Genomic DNA, 17755 nt, shown 5'->3' on the forward strand with positions numbered 1-17755 from the left:
CATCCTCAGAGCGACTTTTGGGGCAGGCTTTGGGAAGATGGAGGCTGATGGAGGAGAGAGATGTGAGCAGAGCAACAGCTCCCAGGCCCAGCAGGCTAGAGAAGCAGAGCGCACGGGCGCTCGCTTGGCCCTCACCCTGTGCCACATGGGGGGGTGGAGGGGAGGGCCTCCCTGACCTGAGCAGGGCTCATCCCCACACAAGCAGAATGCTCCTTTCTTTCTCAGAGAGGAGCTCCTGATCCAATAGGGAGGGGCTTGGCCCCGCAGGGGATGTTCTGGCAAGGTCTGGAGATATTTTTGGTTGTCACAACTAGAGAAGAGGCATCTGGTGGGTGGGGTCCCCAGATGCTGCTGAACATTGGACGGGGGTGGGGGTGCAGGACAGCTCCCACAGCAAAGCTGTGGATGACTTGAGATGCTGGGGGGCTAGGTTGAGAAGCCCTGGTCTATCCAAAGAAAACAACGAGATAAAAAGGAAGAAAGGCCCAGAAAAACACACTGAAAATGGAAAACACCAAAAATGTTGGCGTGGGGCAGATAAAAATTATGGCCAAATATGTCACCATCAATTAATGATGAATTAGTTGCCTTTTTAAAAGAAGAGTTTGAAGCAGAGATACAAATGATGAAATGGCCTAAAGGAACGAACATTGCATACATCCGACAGACAAAAGTAAACGGGCTAACCTTGTCTATGTGAAGACAAAGGTTGGTGCACAGAACAAATATCTCATATAGTTTATACCGTAGGCAATGTGGGCTGGAAACACAGTTGGAACAAACTACCCCGCAGACTTGAGAATGGAAGGGTTGCCAGAGGGTACCACGTAAATAAAAACATGCAGGAGAAGGTGGTGATGGTCACAAGTTCTAGATCAGAGAAATTTCATCTTTGCTTCCTATTTTATGCCAAAAGATTTCCAGAGAGATGAAAAATTTAAACATTAAAAAGAAAAGAAATAAAATAAGCTTGGCTTTGCGGGGGGCCTTCTAAACATGAGACAATATCTGGGAGAGAGAAATGAGTCCAACTACACAGGATTTTAGATTATTCCGTACCCTATACACACGCTAGAAACACACGCGAGACGCAAGACCAAATACGAGACTGGGAAAGCTCGTGTTGCAACTCACAACCCAAAAGTCAGCAGTCTGGTTAATTAAGTAGTCGATCCGCTAACCACTTACTGAATGTCTGCTGTGTGCTGGACTCTGCTGAATACTGGGGAGGAAATAACGAATAAACAAAGTTCTCATTCTGCTGAGACTTACGTTCTATGAACAGTCACCGTAGACAGCCCAGTAAACATGGTGCTGTGAAGACGGACGACACTGGGTGTGGGGCAGAGACAGAGATGGAGTCAAAAAGGCATTAGTGATTGGGGTAAGGACCAGCTCACTCCCGAGGGGCGTTTGAGCAGCAGGCTTCCAGCTGGAAGGAAAGACAAGTGCAAAGGCCCTGAGGAGGGTATTTCGGGGCATGTTCAGGGAACGTCAGGAATTTAAGAACAGACGTGGCAGTGAGCCACAGGGCCAGTGGTAAAAATGAATTTTGAGAGGTCACCCTGGGCCAGCTCATGTGGAGTTTCTGGACTGTGGTAAGACCATCTGCTCAATTCTACGCCAGCCTGCGATTGGAAGCCAGCAGAGAAAGAGGATGGGCAAATCGTTCTTTTAAAGTTTCGCATTTTTAATGTTTTTATTTTGAAATGATTCTAAATTCACAGGAAGTTTCAAAAGTAGTGCAGGACGCCCGTGGGAATGGCCAAATCCGGAGCCTGACAGCGCCGTGCGCTGGTGAGGCTGGGGAGGGGTGGAACGCTTGTTCGCGGCTGTGGGAACGCGTGTGGGGCGGCTGCCTGGAAGCCAGGCTGGTGCTTCCCCACAGAACCACACACCCCATCCAGCATCCCTCCTTGGCATTGACCCAAGGAGTGAACACTTACGTCCACACAAAAACCTGCACACGGACTTTATTCACAACTGCCCAAACTGGGGCGCCACCAAGACACCCTTCGCGGGCATAGAGAGACACACTTGAGTGTGTCCAGATGGGATTTCAATCCGCACCACGAGGACACGAGCCAGGAGACCTTAAGACCATATGACCAGGGGACAGCAGCTGATCTGAAAAGGCTACGTATTATATGACAGCAGCCATGGGATGTGCTGGGAAAGGCAAAGCCAGAAACCATAAAAAGACATGTCATTGCCGGGCTGGGAGGAGACGAACGGCAGACCACGGAGGATTTTTAGGGCCATGGAAACAGGATATGATAGTGATGGATATAGGCCATCCAGTGTTTATCTAAACTCGTGGTACATACAGCACCGAGCGCAAACCCTAGGGAAAATGTGGATTTGGGGTGATTGCTAAGTGTCAGTGTAGGTTCATCCTGGGTAAAAATTTGGTCATTCTGGTGAGTGATTTGATGATGTGGGCACCGTGCTTGTATAGAGGCAGAGGCTCTGGGGGAACCTCTGGATTTCCCTCTCAATTTGGCTGTGAACGTAAAATCGCACTAAAAAAATGAAGTCTTAAAATATAGTTTTAGGAGCGACCTGGTGTCCCCTTTGCTCAGGTTCTTTTTCTTTCTTTTTTTTTTTTTTAAGATTTTGTTTATTTATTTGACAGAGATCATCAGTAGGCAGAGAGGCAGAGGTGGGGTGGGGGGAAGCAGGCTACCTGCCAAGCAGAGAGCCCGACCCGGGGCTCGATCCCAGGACCCTGGGATCATGACCCAAGCTGAAGGCAGAGGCCCTAACCCACTGAGCCACCCAGGTGCCCCGCCCTTCGCTCAGTTTCTGTCAGTCGTCACATCCCGTGTAATTACAGGGGTGGTTCGGGAGCAGGCGTTGACGTGGGTGCTGTGTGGACAGCCCCAGCCCTGCAGAGCTCCCCCCCGCCCAGATCTGGAATGTTCCCTCATCAGCATGCGCCTTCACCACCCGTAACCCCCGGCCACCACTTCCCTGTTCTCCGTCCCTGTGGTCCCGTCATTCTGAAGATGTTGCATCAGTGGAATCCTGCAGTTTGCTGAGACTGGCTTTTCTCACTCAGCAGAACGCCCTTGAGACCCGTCAAGGTTGCCGTGTGCCTTACTAGTGCGTTCTGTCTGATTCTGCGCAGTCTGTCCCATGGCACGTGTGTACCCCACGGACAAACCCTGGGCTTTTTTCCAATGTTGGCCTTTTCCAAACATCCCACTTTGGGTGGGATTATATTCCAAGGCATCCACCTGGCTGCTCCGTGGGGGATGCAGTGGGTGAAGCCACCATGACCACCCGGGCAGAGGTGACTGTGGCCTCAGCAGCTGGAGTGGCAGGGGCGGGGGTTGAGGGGCGGGTTCTTGGGTTGGAGGCACCGAGGAAGGAGACTTTGAGCGACTGGGTGTAAAGCGGTCCCTGTTAGTGGGAAGGAGAGTTTTCAGGTGGGGATGGTGGGGCAGACCCTGGGTCTGGGGTCCCGTGAGCTGGCCAGTGAGATGCCGAATCGACAGCCATCATGGGCGAGTGCGGATAGAAAAGCAGGTCCGGGTCCTCCGGTTCTCCCGCTCCCAGGACCCACTGCCGGGGGAGGGACACCCCCCGGAGAAGGGGCTTCTCGCTCACACACAAACCCGTGACATTCCGTATCCGCCCGTTGGAAAGATGGGACAAGCCTGTAGTAACCAGGGCTTCAGAACAGGTTAATTCTCTTCTCTTCCCCTGGAAAGATACTTCAGAAAGTAAAGTGGGAAAATTGATTTTAAAAAACCCTCTTCGACACAGTGATGTGGCCCAGACGGTTGGTTCCATCCGACAGTCAGTGGACCTTCCCTTGACCTGGCTTCACCGGCATTCCCAGACTCTCCAGAGGCCCCCCCGGAAAGCCGGCATCGCCATCGTGCTCTGATGCCTGGAGAACAGCCCGGCCTTGGCCCTCACCGGACGCTGAGTCTTTGGCCATTTTTCAACAGACAAACTCTGTGCAGCGCTGGAATGTAGGGTGTCCCGTGGTCAATCCCGAATCAGTGCGGTCTCAGACTCAGTCACGGTGGGGAACGCCTAAGAAGACGTTTCCTTCTGGTCACCCTCCTTTCAAGAACTGTTTTCTTTTTGCACTTAAGGCCTCCAAAGGAAAGAAAGTAAGCGTCATGATTTCAAGAGAAACAGGAGAATTTTATTTGTAGCTGAGATGATTCTCGATGTGGAAAACCCATGGTTATTCACTAAAAACCTACCAGGACTAACAAGAAGAAAGAGGTTGTCTAAAAACATACAAAATCAGTATCTTTTTACAAACCAGGGATGGCTGGTTAGAAGACTTACCGGTAAAAAATAAATAAATAAATAAATCTATTCGACCACTAGAGGAAAAAGCTTTCTAAAATGTGCAGGAACTTTATGAAGAAAATAACTGTCTTAAGATCCAAAAAGAAGGATATAAAACGCGGCCCAGGGTATGGGCCCAGCTCGGGTTCAAAGTGCACACGTATGCGTTGTTCGGCACAGAGAGCAGCCCAGAAAGCACGGCCTCAAGGAAGCACCACGTTCTGTTTCTTCTGTTTCTTGAGGGCAGGCGGGTCCCATGATCTGCAGGTTTTGGGTTGCGTTTTGCTCGTCTCTACTGTTCCTGCTCTTTATACAGTGAACGTTATTGCGTAGTAGAATCAGAGCTGGAAAGGGAAGACAGTACTTAAAATGTTCTCTGTACATTTTGAGTGTGAGGTTTCCCGTTCGCTGTTTTGGCCCAAGTAAACGTCAGTTATGAACTAAATGTCAGAGATGTCAGCCACGATAACGGTCTTCCTAGCCAGCTCCTCCTCGTTGTCAGGAGCAGTGGCCTTGACAGAATGTTCTGGTGACCTGTTTGCTTGTCCCCAGCACGTCCCCAAGCTGGAGACAGCCCAACTATCCATGGCTGAGTTCCGTAAGGTGCAGCATGTCAAGACCATGGATTTCCATGTGGACGTCACGGAAGAGGGTCGTCTACACTCCGGACGTGGACACATGGCCAAGCCCGTGAGCGGACTGAAGAACAAATGCCAGAGCTGAACGTATCCTTGGAGCCCCGTTGTATGAAAACCGCGCGTACACCCTTACAAGTAAACATCCCCGTCTGTGTATACGTATGTGGGACGTGTCTGAGAGGATGCGGCCCCTATGCGGGGGGACCCTGGAGAGGGGGTCCATGCTCTGTGTCACGCTCTTCCCCACTTGGAAACACAACAAGCTATTCGTTTCACAATTCAGCACTCTTTAAGCAAAAAACAATGAACAAAAGCTGCTCTTCTTGGCTCCCATCCTTGTCTGTCCTTGCTCTCAGGGTCCTGCCGTCTCTGAAGGTGCCCTCCCAGGGGTACTGCAGTGCCGGCACTCATGGTCCCCTCGAAGTCCATGGCAGCTGGAAGGACACTGGCCTGGACATCAGGAACCGTGGAATCCGCTTCTTAACGATCGCAGAACACCCAGAAACCCCTTCTGCTTTCTGAACCTCAGCTTCCCCATCTGGGAAATGGGTGTGTTATTCTGTCTGTGGTGTCACTGGGTCCGCCCATGCCGTCATAGCCCAGAATGCTGGCCTCAGACTGACCTCTCTGAGAATGACATGTCCTTCTGGGGCAACGCGGGATTTCATTAACCCCCTTGTTCCAGCTGCACAGGAGCCCTGGTTCCTCTACTACCCATACAGTGATCAGACACTGATGGGTGCCTGTTAATGTGGATGGGGGGGGAGACTGGGGTGGGGGGCACCCCGGGGGAGCAGAGGCCCAGGGCATCGGCGGGCAGACTGAGGGGAGCCAAGCTCTGCTGGGGGAGACTCCAAAAGCCTGTTAGTCTGGGCTCCCCGGTGAACAGCCAGGAGAGGAGGATACCTGCGCGGTGAGGAGGCAGCCTGGCCTGATGGAAAGGGGCCGGGACTAGAAGCCACAACAAGTCAGGGGGACACTCATTTTCCCCCCTTGCAAGCATAAACCTTCAGGTGTGTCCCTCTGTTTCTGGGGTAATAGGGATCAGACCTATAGGGTGTGTACAGAGCAACAACCTACAGATGGGGGGGGACTGGAAGCCATCTTTCATGACTACCACCTGTAGGATCCAGCTTCAAGGTCAGGAGGTCAAGGACAAAGTCATTCCCACCTGGACCCAGAAGGAGATCATGGGTCTGCCCCGAGCCTCTGGCCACTGCCTCCCGATATTTCCATCAGTGGGGGATACATTATTTGCAAAGCTCGCAACATGGACTTCTCTGTCCCACGCCAACAAGGTAGCCCCACGCAGCCTCCCCAGGTGCAGGGCTGGTGCAGTGCACTGAGCGGGGCCGCTCGCCCGCATGCTGGCTCTGCCAGGAGGGGTGGCAGGTGGGGTCCTGCTCTGTGTGCACGCACCCCTCCATGGTGAGGTCGGTGCAGGGGATTGTGTGTGTGTGTGTGTTTCCCCAACAAGACCTGTTCCTCACACTCATCCCAGGGTCAGGCTGTCCATGAGCGGGCCCTTTCTGCAGAATTCATCCATGCCGGAGCGGCGCCCTGACATGCAGGAGGGACCCATTGCCCGAGAGCGATTAGCCTCTTCTGTGCGCAGGGACCAAGCCTGCGGGAAGCCGTGAGCTGTCCTTGGTCCTGAAGCAGGAACTAGGGAGCGTCGTCATGAATATTAATGAGACCTGGTAATGATCAAATGACATTATTGCTGTCATTTCTGTGTTTGTCACAAAGAGGACAAAAACGAAACCTTCCATGTTGTCCTAGACAAATTATTTGGTCCAGTGGGTAGGGGGGTTTTTGATACTGCACTACGTCTAGGGGAAAAGACCCGTCATTGGTCATCAACTTCCCAGGGTTATCCTGGGGTTCCAGAGTTCTTTACCTATTTTTATATTCAAAAATAAGATATGCAAATATAGAGAGAGCCAGACCCGACTGTCACCTGTCACCCTGGAGGGACACGGTGGCATCTGTATTCTGGAACCCGTCAGTGACTGTGACAGACCTGGGTCGCTGTTGATGTTGGTGACAGTGACCAGCAGAATCGTGGCGTGGGAGCATCTGCCCTGGTGTGCGTGGTGGCAGGAGGCACAAAGGCAGGAATGCCCAGCTGGGCGCCCAGTGTCGGCAGCAGCCACTGTAAAGGGGGAGAGCTGGGGTCAGGCTCTGCCTTCACTCCCTGGGCTTCTGGGTCCCAGAGCCGCTGCCTTTCTCCCCAGTGCAGTCAGAGACCTCTCTCATCCAGTGGGTCTCGGCCGGCACCTGGCAGAGTCCTGTAGGACGCAGGTGTCACAACAGGGCTAGGGCATTGTCACCTGGGTGGGTCACACGACTAAATCAGCCAAGTGGAAATTATCTCAGCCCTCAGAGGGCGAAAACAGGGGTGACGCGGGGAAAGGTGGTGAGGTGGAGGACCATCCGGAGAGTCATAGCTGCCCGGGGAACTCAGAGACCGCAGGCCAGCCAGTTAGCTGCCCTGGATCCTGCCAGCGCTCGTTGGGCTATCCGGACTGGATCTGAGAGCTGGTCGCCAGGCCCGCACTGGCGGCAGGTGGGAGACCCCCAGGCATTCCCCTGGAGGTGGCCTGCTGGGTCAGTACCCATCGCAGGGTGGGGAGGGCACGTGATGGCAACGTGGGCGCCCCAGCAAGATGGTGTTGGAGAGAACCCCCAGCAGGGTCCGGACTCACGGCCGGCCGATCTGGGGAGAGTCTCAGGGAGCCTTTCTGTGGGGCCCGTGCTCCCGGAAAGCAGGGCTGATTCTATGCTGGGGTGAGCCCACGAGTCTGATCTGGAGGAGAGCACGTGAGGCCACGATGGTCCCAGGTCACGGTGTTGGCTGGCATGGGGGTAGGAGTGGCCCCGCACTCTGGCCTGGCTGCCGCTCAGGGTTGGTCTGCGTTCCCACCTGCTCATGGAGTGGCCTTGTTTTGTCCTGCCCCAGCCTGGCCTAGGGGAGCGGCCTTATCCGACGTGGGTGTTCTGTGGGTGGTTCATGTTCATGGGAAAGCCCTGGGTGCCAGGCTGCGTGGGCCTCAGGGCTGCTGCTCTTTTCAAAAGGAAGGGAGACGCCGCCTACCTCCGCGTGGTCTCCCCTGCATCCCAAGTCACGTCCAGCAGGTGGCGACAGCTGCTCGCAGGCTGCGCAGGCTGGGCTCTGCCCCAGCAGGGTGCTGTCTGACTCGTAGGGGACAGGCCACACATCCCGGCATTCTGCATATCAGGCTCAGGCGGGCTGTCCCCGGGGCTCCACCAGCCTCCCTGCTCTGGCAGGCTCTGGGGTGGGGAGGGGGACCGCGGCATTTCTGATTCCCCACTCACACGGATGCGGCCTCGGCTCCCTTTGCCCTGCATCCTTCCCGCACCCCGAGAGAGCCCGAGTGGTTTCCATTTCCTAACTGAACATCGACCGGCAGTTTCCTGTATAACCAGCCCGGCTGTTCAAAGGTTGGATGTGTGCCTCCGCCTTTCTGCCCCATTCACGACGGGACTGAGTAGTCAAGACAGAGTGTCCACGTCGAGGCCGTGGATCTGGTGGAACCCATAGGCCTTCTCCCGGATGAGTGCGGCCCTCGGCCTGTGCACTTGGCGGGGCGTGGACACGGTGGCCCTGATCCTTCGGCTTCTCCTGCATCCCCCCAATGTGTGTGCAGCCCCTCACAGGTCCGAGTGCCGTCACGGAGGTGGGAGAGGCATCTGACCCCCCACCCCCACCCCGAAGAGAGGCGGGTGGGCTGTTGATGGTTAGGTGGTAATCAGACGTCAGCAGTATCCATGGGGCCTCTCAACACCGTCTCACACTTTACCCCTGAACGGCAGAGACTGTGTTTTCTAATTTGCTGAGTTGACCCTGCTCCCAGAAAACCAAACACACAAAAAAACTTGTGTTCCCCAAGGGGTCCGTTGGACTAAAACCATGAAAGTCCTAGAACAGAACAGCGGTAAAAACACTTTGACTTTGGTCTTGGCAATGACTTTTTCTGGCTGTGACGCCAAACACACAGGCAACCCCAGCAAGAATGAACCCGTGGGACGGACTCAAGTCAGACAGCCTCACCGGGCATCAGAAAACGTGAGGACGGCGAAGAGCCAGCCTACTGAGTGGGAGGAGATGTTTTCCAATCATGTATACAATAAGGGGTTAATGCCTGAGATATGTAAGGAACTCTTAGAGCTTAATAGTAAATAAATAAGTAAACTGCCTTAAAAAAACGGGCAAAGGGCCTGGATAGACATTTTTCCAAGAAAGACGTACAAATGAGCATTAGTTACACGGAAAGACACTCCACATCACTCATCATTGCCGAAATACAAACCCAAACCCAGGGAGACGCCACCTCACACGTGTCAGAAGGGCTCAAGTCAGCAGCCCAGGACACAGCGGGTGTCGGCGAGGATGCAGGGAAAGGGGACCCTCGTGCCCGGTTGTGGGAGAGCAAACTCGGGCCGCCGCTCCGGAGAACAGTGAGGAGGGTCCTCGGAAGCTTAAGTGTAGAGCTGTACCACGACCCGGCAGTAGCCCCTTTGGGGACTTATCTGAGGGGAGTGAAAGCACCATCCCAAGGAGATCCCTCCCTCCCGTGTCTGTTGTGGTGTTCCCCAGCACAGCCAAACGTGGGAACAGCCGGCGTGTTCTCGACGGACGAGCGGATACAGAGGCCAGGAGACATTTACGAGTATCACTCAGCCAGACCAGAGACGGAACGTGGGCAGCACTGGGGCGCGCCTGAAGGACGTCACGTTAGGGTCACTATGCCCGGCTGGACAAGAAATACTGTGTGAGCTCATTTACGCGGAATAATGAGTTAACCTCACAGAACCAGGGAGGAGAATGATGGTCGCCAGGGGCTGGGGCTGGGAGATGGCAGGCTAAGGGTACAAACTTTCAGGTAGAAGATGAGAAAATTCTAGGGGTGCAGGGTAGAGCCGGACGATGATGGTCACTGACGCGCTGTTGTATGCTTGGACTGTGCTGGGAGAGCAGGTCTTCAGTACGGTCCCCCCCACGGGTGGTAACTGCCTGAGGCCATGACAGTGTCAATTAGATTGACTGGGGCGGTCATTCCACAACATGGACATCCGTCAGACCGTCGTGCCACACACCTCGGAAGTCATGTTTGCAATGTAACTACATGCAGTATATATTTGTCAATCCTGCCTTGATGAATCTGCAAAAAAATTAAGAATATAAAACAAAATAGGGGGACGCCTGGGAGACTCTGTTGGTGAAGCCGCTGCCTTCAGCTCAGGTCATGATCCCGGGGTTCTAGGACGGAGTCCCGTGTCGGGCTCCCTGCTCGGCCGGGAGCCTGCTTCTCCCTCTGCCGCTCCCCCTGCTTGTGATCTATCCCTCTCTGTGTCAAGTAAATAAATAAAATCTTTTAAGAAATGGCAAACTCTTAAGCGTGTATGTATGAGAGAGAGAACGGGTATAGGTGTTAGTGCTCGCCTTTGTGCCTTTACGAACCTCTCACACCGGTTCCCACACACGGAGGTAATCGGTGAGTGCGCGGTGGCGCGTCGTCGTGGAGAAATCCCAGCTCCCGACAGGGTCACCGCTGAGCAGTGCAGGCTTCCGTCACGTTTTGTGTCTCTGCGACCGTGCAGAGGTTTTAAGGTCTGAGCATCGTTAAGGCAGGTGTAGAGGCGGTTCTGGCACTAACTCAAGGCCAGCCACCGTCCCTTGAAAACTGTGTAAGGACAGACTTTCCTCCAGAACATTAGGCGTCTTATATCCTCCTTCCGTCTCCTCAGACTCATTCAGCTCGTTCCCTTTCACTGTACACGTTTAGCCGAAGAGAACACATTTTTTGTGTATTGGTCACTCCAGCCAAATTCCCTATATTAAGATCATGAATATAAACGGAAATTGAATTTTTAAATGCTGTCCCATGACCACAAGGCTCTCGAGCTAAAAATCTCTTCTGGACTGAGTCATCGATGTCACTCATTATTAACACCTGTTTAAACAAAGCGACACGGATGTACGACGAGTATGAGAAGCAGTGATTCAGTATTGTATTAGTTAAGGTGGTGATGGTCCCTTAACCAAATCCTGGCGATCCAGTGGCCCAGGGCCACGGAATCTTGTCTTCCACTCACACGCCAGGCTCGGGGGGATACTCTGGTCTGTGTGCAGCCCGCCTTCCACTCCGTGATTCGGAGAGCCTGGCTTCACTCCGTCCTGGGGCTCCTCTCTCTTGGGATCCTGTCACTGGGGCAGAGCCACCAGCGAAAAGTGACAGGAACATGTACGGGACACACACCCCCTTCTCTGAAGTCTTGGCCCACAAGTGACAGGCGCTGGCTCCGCTCGCTTCCGTGCCCGGGTCGGTGGTGAGCCGAGCCTCGGGGACGGCCCCGTGCTGAAGGACGGAGAGCGCGGGCACACATCTGGGCGGCAGACGGACACACCAAGCGGCACACGTACGAACTACAAACTACAACGTGCAGTGGGTTGAAAACACGTCTCTGAATGGGATGGAGGTTTTTAAAAAATTATGTCGTATTCCACCGGTGAGTTTCACTTGTTGCCGAAATGTGACATGATTTGGCACGTCTTCTGTTTCTGTTTTCCGCCTCTATAGACACTGGAGAAAACTTGTTCTCAGAAATCCGTGGGTGGGAGCAGAAATCCCGTCCTAGAGCCGCTGCTTGAGTCTTGGAGCTCCCCGCGTCACATCCAGAATGGTGCCCAGCGCCCACAGCCAGCGCGCCCTGTCCGTCCCTGGCTGGCTGCCAGGGTCAGCGGGCCTGCTGGCAGTGCTGTTGGAGTCAAACTCACTGCGGTCCCCCTTTTTTTGCAGGTGGACATCCCCCATTCATGGTTATTCCTTATTGAAGCATCTGGAAGCATCACCAAAATGACTTTTGTAATTTGTAGGAAGCGTCCGTTCCTGACCACCCCCGCGACCTCTTCACTCGCAGGTGCCTTGTTGGATCAGAACAGGTGGGAGAATTTCAGTTTCTGTTTCAACATAATTTTCAATACAGTATGATTTTATGACATGTTTTCTTCGTTTTGCTTGCTTTATGACTTTTTAACTTCCGGTGAAACCTTGCAAGGGCATAGTTAGCTGTACCAAGGTCACGGAGGGTATCTGCCACGTGACGTAAGCAGCAAAGCCAAAATAGAATTTCTGAATTCCAGGATCACATAGACGCATTAATTAAAAGAAACATCCATTTCGCTCTATCAAGGACACCTGAGTTTCCGGATCTCCGAGAAAGCGTCCTTACAGTTCCCTTCTAATCCCAATGAGGAAGGAGTGACCTGGCGGTGGGGAGGTGGAAAACCCGCGCGGCTGAGCGTTTGCTTCTCGGCCAAACGGGCATCACCCGAATGTGCTTTTACCGCATCTGCCAGCGCCGCAGACTCACTGCTCTGTTCACTCTTGCTCTGGGAGTTTTATCTGTTTTCTTCTTCTTTTACCACGGTTTGATGCCCAGGGGCTGATTCCCACCGCACAGCTCCCGCCGTTGGGGGCAGCTGTCTCCGGGTGCTAGTGAGTTCAAAGCAGGGCAGAAACCCATAGTTCTGTAACCTCCTTAGCCTCGGAACCCAGGCAGAGGGCTCTTGGTGCCCCGGACCAGGAGGAGGGACCCCAGCACAGACGGGAGCTGAGGGGGACACGTCTGGACTCACTTTCTGCTCAGCTCAGCACAGACGCTCAGAAGGTGCCCGCGTAGCAGATGGGGATGAAGGTTAAATGAAGGTTCTCCGGGGCATTAGGGAGGGAGCAGGTGATCAGCAGGAATGGTCCTAATTTTTCCCTGCAGGTGAGCTCTGCCCGGCTAGCACCTGCCCGGCTCCCTCGGGTTCCTTCTGTCCAGGACAACTGCTGAATGTCACCGAGGTCCGTTCCATGGCACCGGGGTGCCCAGGTTGGGGGGCCGATGTGGTCTTTGTCATCAGAGCATTGGGAGAGGACAAGAGCAGACGAATGAGGCCACAGCCACCATGGCCCGGCCCCCGCCTTGTCGGGCTGCTTGCTGACCCTTGGGGGTGACCAGCGCTTTCGTTGTCTGATTCTTCGACTGCTCGAATGTCTCCCTGAGCTGTGTCACTGCAGTCAGCCCAGACTCCCTGACCTGCCCTCCCCAGAGCCCTTGTCCCCTTGCTCCCTGAGCCCATCCGGCTCACCGTGCTAGGAGCAGCGGCCCCGGAGCCAGAACACTGCCACTCACCCGGATGTGATTCAAGTGTCCCGTGCCTCAGTTTCCCCACTTGCAAAATTCTCTGCACTGTATCGGAGGAGAGCTTTCTTCTCTCCCCTAGGACTGAGGCTTGGATTTCTTTGGGCATTACCAGAAGGAGTGTCCTCTCTTCCTGGTTTTGTGTCCTACGGCTGGTGAGGTGACAGTCACGGGAACACCCGGCACCTTCAGCAGGCCTGCCTGGGGAGAGCCACACGGCACGGCTGTGGGGTCACAGCACCGCTGGGGTCCGACTCTTTACTCAAGAGCTGGAATGAAGTGAGCACCCCAGTGGGCACAGCTCCCGGCGGGGGGGACTTCTTTCTGGGAAGGTGGCCCCAGCCTCCACGAGGGTCTCACCAGGAGGAACAGAACAGTGCGGACGCGCCACAGCCTGCCTTGAATTTCTCCCGGCAAAGTTCTGTATTTCTATCAATGTAGGTTTTCTTTTCTTTTCTTTCTTTTTTTTTTTTTTTTTGGCCCTTGTTGTTCTCTGTTATTTCTACAAACTTGATATTTCTTGGTGCTATGAGAAGTCTTATTTTTGAAAATATTCATTTTCTGTTTGTTGCAGGCAAATGGAAATAAAATAGATTTTATCTCCTGTAATCTTTCTTTTTGGCTAATCATTAGTTTTAGTGATTGATCTGTAGAAGTTCTGGAAATTTCAAGATCGTAATCATGACCCCTGAAATGATAGGAATTGCATTTTTCCCATGGCAATCTTTGTGTATTTTATTTCTTTCCCTTAACCATTTTGGGCTGGCTAGGCCCCCAGCAAGATGTTGAGTAAAAGTGGTGATAGTGGGTATTCTTGTCTTGTTCCCGATTTCAGAAGGTAGATTTCACTAATTTATCATTATCAAGTACAATGTTCTCTGTGGCTTTTTCTTGTTTTATTTTATTTATTTTATTTTATTTTATTTTATTTTTTTCTTTGCAAATCTCTTTATTGCGTAAGGGAGTCCCCTTTCTCTTCCTAGCAAAACCGTGGAAGGTTGGCCCCGGCACGAGGACAGGGGGCAGATGCAGCTGCCAGTCCAGGAGTCCCGCTGCCTTTCCGGTAGAATTCCCTTCCCTGCTGGGAGTCGCCGCCGCTGGCCCAGCAGGACCGAGAGCGATGAGGGTGCAGGAAGCACATGTTCCGTAAGGGAGTCACTGGGGACAGGGTGAGGTCGCTGTTGCTTCTGCCTCCTGCTTCCTGAACATGCACGCACGCACGTTCTAGATCCTGGGGACACATGGGTGGGGGGCTCAGTGTCAGCCTCTGCTGGTGACAGGGCGGGCGTGTAGCTGCAGCCATGGTTAGACTCCTGTGGGCGACAGAGGCCCCAGCAGCCTGCCCCCCTTCTGCAGTCCTCCCCGTCCACGGCCCCCGCGTCCTCCACAGGACCAAGTGGCTGGATGCTCGCCGTGCTCCCGGCCGGCCTGGATGGGAGGCATCCGTACACTCCTCTCCTCCCATGTGCAGTCTTTCCACCCTCTGGTCTCCCAGTCCTGCTCCCTCCGGACCCCTGGCCACTGACCAGCACCCCTTGGCACACCCCAGAGGTTCACGTCCGCTCTTCCTTCAGCTTTTCCCTCAGTGCTCGGTTGGCCGGCAGGCGTGCTGTGCGCAGGTCTGCTCACTGGGACTCCGGGCACAGACGTCCTTCAGACCAGCCCCGAGTGCGGTGTGGACAGGAGCGTCCGAGCCTCGGTTAGCACCCGCGTCAGGGGCCCCCATCTCCGAACGAGGCCAAGACCTCCTGCTCTGTCAGTCAAGCTGGTGAGCTCCCCCTGCTCCCTGCTGCAGGGAGCTCTGGGCTTCAGACACTGGCCTGGGGCCGTGGGAGGGACAGGGCCTCTGCAAAGAGGTGCTGATACTGCAGAAGGGACTGACAGTCGTTTGAGGGGAGAAAACAGAAGTGAGCCAGGAGAGGAAGTTGAAGGACGCCTGCATTTCAGCGAGTGGAGGGAAGACAGGATTGTGCCAAGCAGCTAGAGAGGGTGGGGAGTGCGGGGGGACTCAGAAGGGACGGTCCCTGGAAGCTGGAAACCCTGGGTCTGGTTCAGGGATTGTCATTCCTCTGCTGTGTGGCTTTGGGTAAGTCACTGGACTTCTCTGGTGCTTCCGTGTTTCTCACCCTTAAAATGGAAGAGGTGGGGATTCCTGCCTCCAGGTTCACATGAGAGTCAAAAGGGAATGGACGGAGTCTTGCTGCACTCAGGGCTCTGAAGCTCAGATCTTCCCAGCGCAGGGGAGGGCGGGGCACAGCCTCACTGGGTTTGCTCTCTCATCCCGCTGCCAAGCTCCCTGTCGGTCTCTGGAATTGCATCGTCCTCATACGACCTGGATTAGAAAGACAGGAGAGAACTTGACCTTGTAGGGATCTCTTCGTAAGTGAAGAGCTTCTCTTGATTCTGATTGTGTCCTTTCCCTGAAGCCCCTCCCTCACATTACTCAGAGGGCAACGAGATATCCCCAGTGCCCAGCAACCCACTTCCCACTTGACAGTGCATCCCGTGGTGAGGACAGGTCAGGGTGTTCTAGGCCGCAGGTGCGGAGGAAGGCTTGTCCTGAGGAGCGAAGGTTCACTTGTTCACAGCAGGGAGGCCTCCCTCTGGAGCATCCCGTCCCCTTCAAGGTTTTCAGATACTCCACGGCAAGTCTTGTGGCCAGAGATGTCCTCGCAGGCTTCTATAGATAAAACCATTATAGGAAATCAATGCGTTCCCGCAGCCTCCATTACGCTCAGTCGCAGTCCCCAGAGACAGCCGGGGGAACCGGGAGGCGGCCGCGCGCTGCGGCGAGGGCAAGCAGTGCTGTCGGCAAGGTCGGGCCCTGCGGGCGAGTCCACTCAGGTTTCCCAAGTGACCCTCAGTCCCCTCGTCAGGTAGGGAGCTTTTACCAAACATTGAGCCAAATGAGAGCGCGTCAACGTACCCCCCTTCTGTTTCATGAGGACAGTTTGGTTTGCATTTTAAGAAGCAGATATCTTTCGCTTGCTTGGGGCTTGCTGGAGAGCCCATGTGATGGGGGAAGAGGCGGTCTGGCGGAGGGGAGGACCCCGGAGGAAGGGGGGACCCGGGGTCTGAGCCCAGTGGCAGCAAACAACTTGTCCTGGGACTGCGGACCGATCATTTTGTTCTTAGCTGGACAAGGCCTGGGTGACCCGAGGAGTCGGTAACTGTAGTTGTCACTGGAGGGACAACTGAGAAGCCAGTGACCAGTTTTAGGACGTGACAGGCTGAACTGGGATAAGAGCTACCCTCAGCTGATTTGTACTTTTCCCTGTACCCTATGCATTTTACACACATACGCCACCTGCTCCTTAAAGACATAAAGGCTTAAAATTAAATTCGCCTACAGACCTACGGAGCTTATGTATTTCCTTCCGGACACAAAAACATCCCATTGTATTTCTTGCCCACGATTCTGTAGGCTCAGAACGGTCTGCGGCGTCCCCCGCTCTGACGGCCTACGTGGTGTCATAAACAAGGCTTTACCCATTCTTGCTCTGTGAAATGACGAAGGGAAAGTCTCAGTGAAACGACGAAGGCGGGTCGTTCTCGGGTCTGCACAGGCCCAGTTCTGCCCATCAGAAGCAGCCACGGCCCCTCTCATTGGGGGTGGGGAAGGCGGTGGTGCTGCCATCTTATGTCACCTTCCACGTGGCTTGGCAAGGAGCGCTGCCACCCCAGGGACGGCCTGCATGCCCCACAGTTTGCCCTGCGCTCCGTGGGAATCGGTTCAGTTGATGTAATAAATTCCGTCCCCAAACTGATCTAACAGGGAAAGCTGTGTGGAACCTGCGAGAGATGCTTAGGGAGGTCCCACAGATGCAGACTGTGGGGGACACGCTGGAGGTCTGGGGGACCTGGGTGTGTCCTCACAGATGAGCACGTGTGGGTGACGGTGCGTAGCGTAAGGGAGGGAGGAGACTGTGGAGATCGGCAGGGCCAGCTCGGAAGGGAGGATCTCCAAGAGATCCAGTCTAATCTATAATTTCCCGAGTCCTTCACGATACATCCCCCAAACATGGCTTGTCTTCTTGTGCAGAATGTGTTGACAGGAAGATGGTACCTGAGGTGTTCTCGTGAGTCTCTCTGGCCCCGGACCCTGAAGCATCCTCTGTGTTTGTCTTTTGGGTGTGAGGCCCAAGTGCTGCTGGGGTCTGCAGGAGTCCGGAGCTCGTCATTCTGTCTCATCACTTCCTGCGTGCAGACATGATCTCGGAGAGGTCGGGTGACTCACGGGGGTCACCCAGCCAGCAGAGGATAAGCAGGTTCAGTATACTCTCTGGTAGCCAAGAGCTCCCCAGTGCTGGCCGGTGGGTAAGCGTCCTTCCCAGCGGGGAGGCTAAGCTGGGCCGCTGCTGAAGGTAAGTTCTTCCTTGAAGAACCCAAGCGGTTGACGGAAATGCAGTGTGTGCAAGTCGAGGGCTTTATCCTGCGCTCTTCATGGTTCTGAGTTTCATTGTTTGGGTCCTTTCATCCTTTCTCACAATCCTGGGACTCGGAAGGGCCGTAGCTGTGGACCCCAGCTCACCGGCAAGTCGATCACCTGCACCGTTGGTGGCTGTCCTCAGAGCTCAGTGAGTCACCCG

The sequence above is a fragment of the Lutra lutra genome, chromosome 7, assembly GCF_902655055.1.
Source record: "Lutra lutra chromosome 7, mLutLut1.2, whole genome shotgun sequence".
In the NCBI taxonomy this organism is placed as follows: domain Eukaryota; kingdom Metazoa; phylum Chordata; class Mammalia; order Carnivora; family Mustelidae; genus Lutra; species Lutra lutra.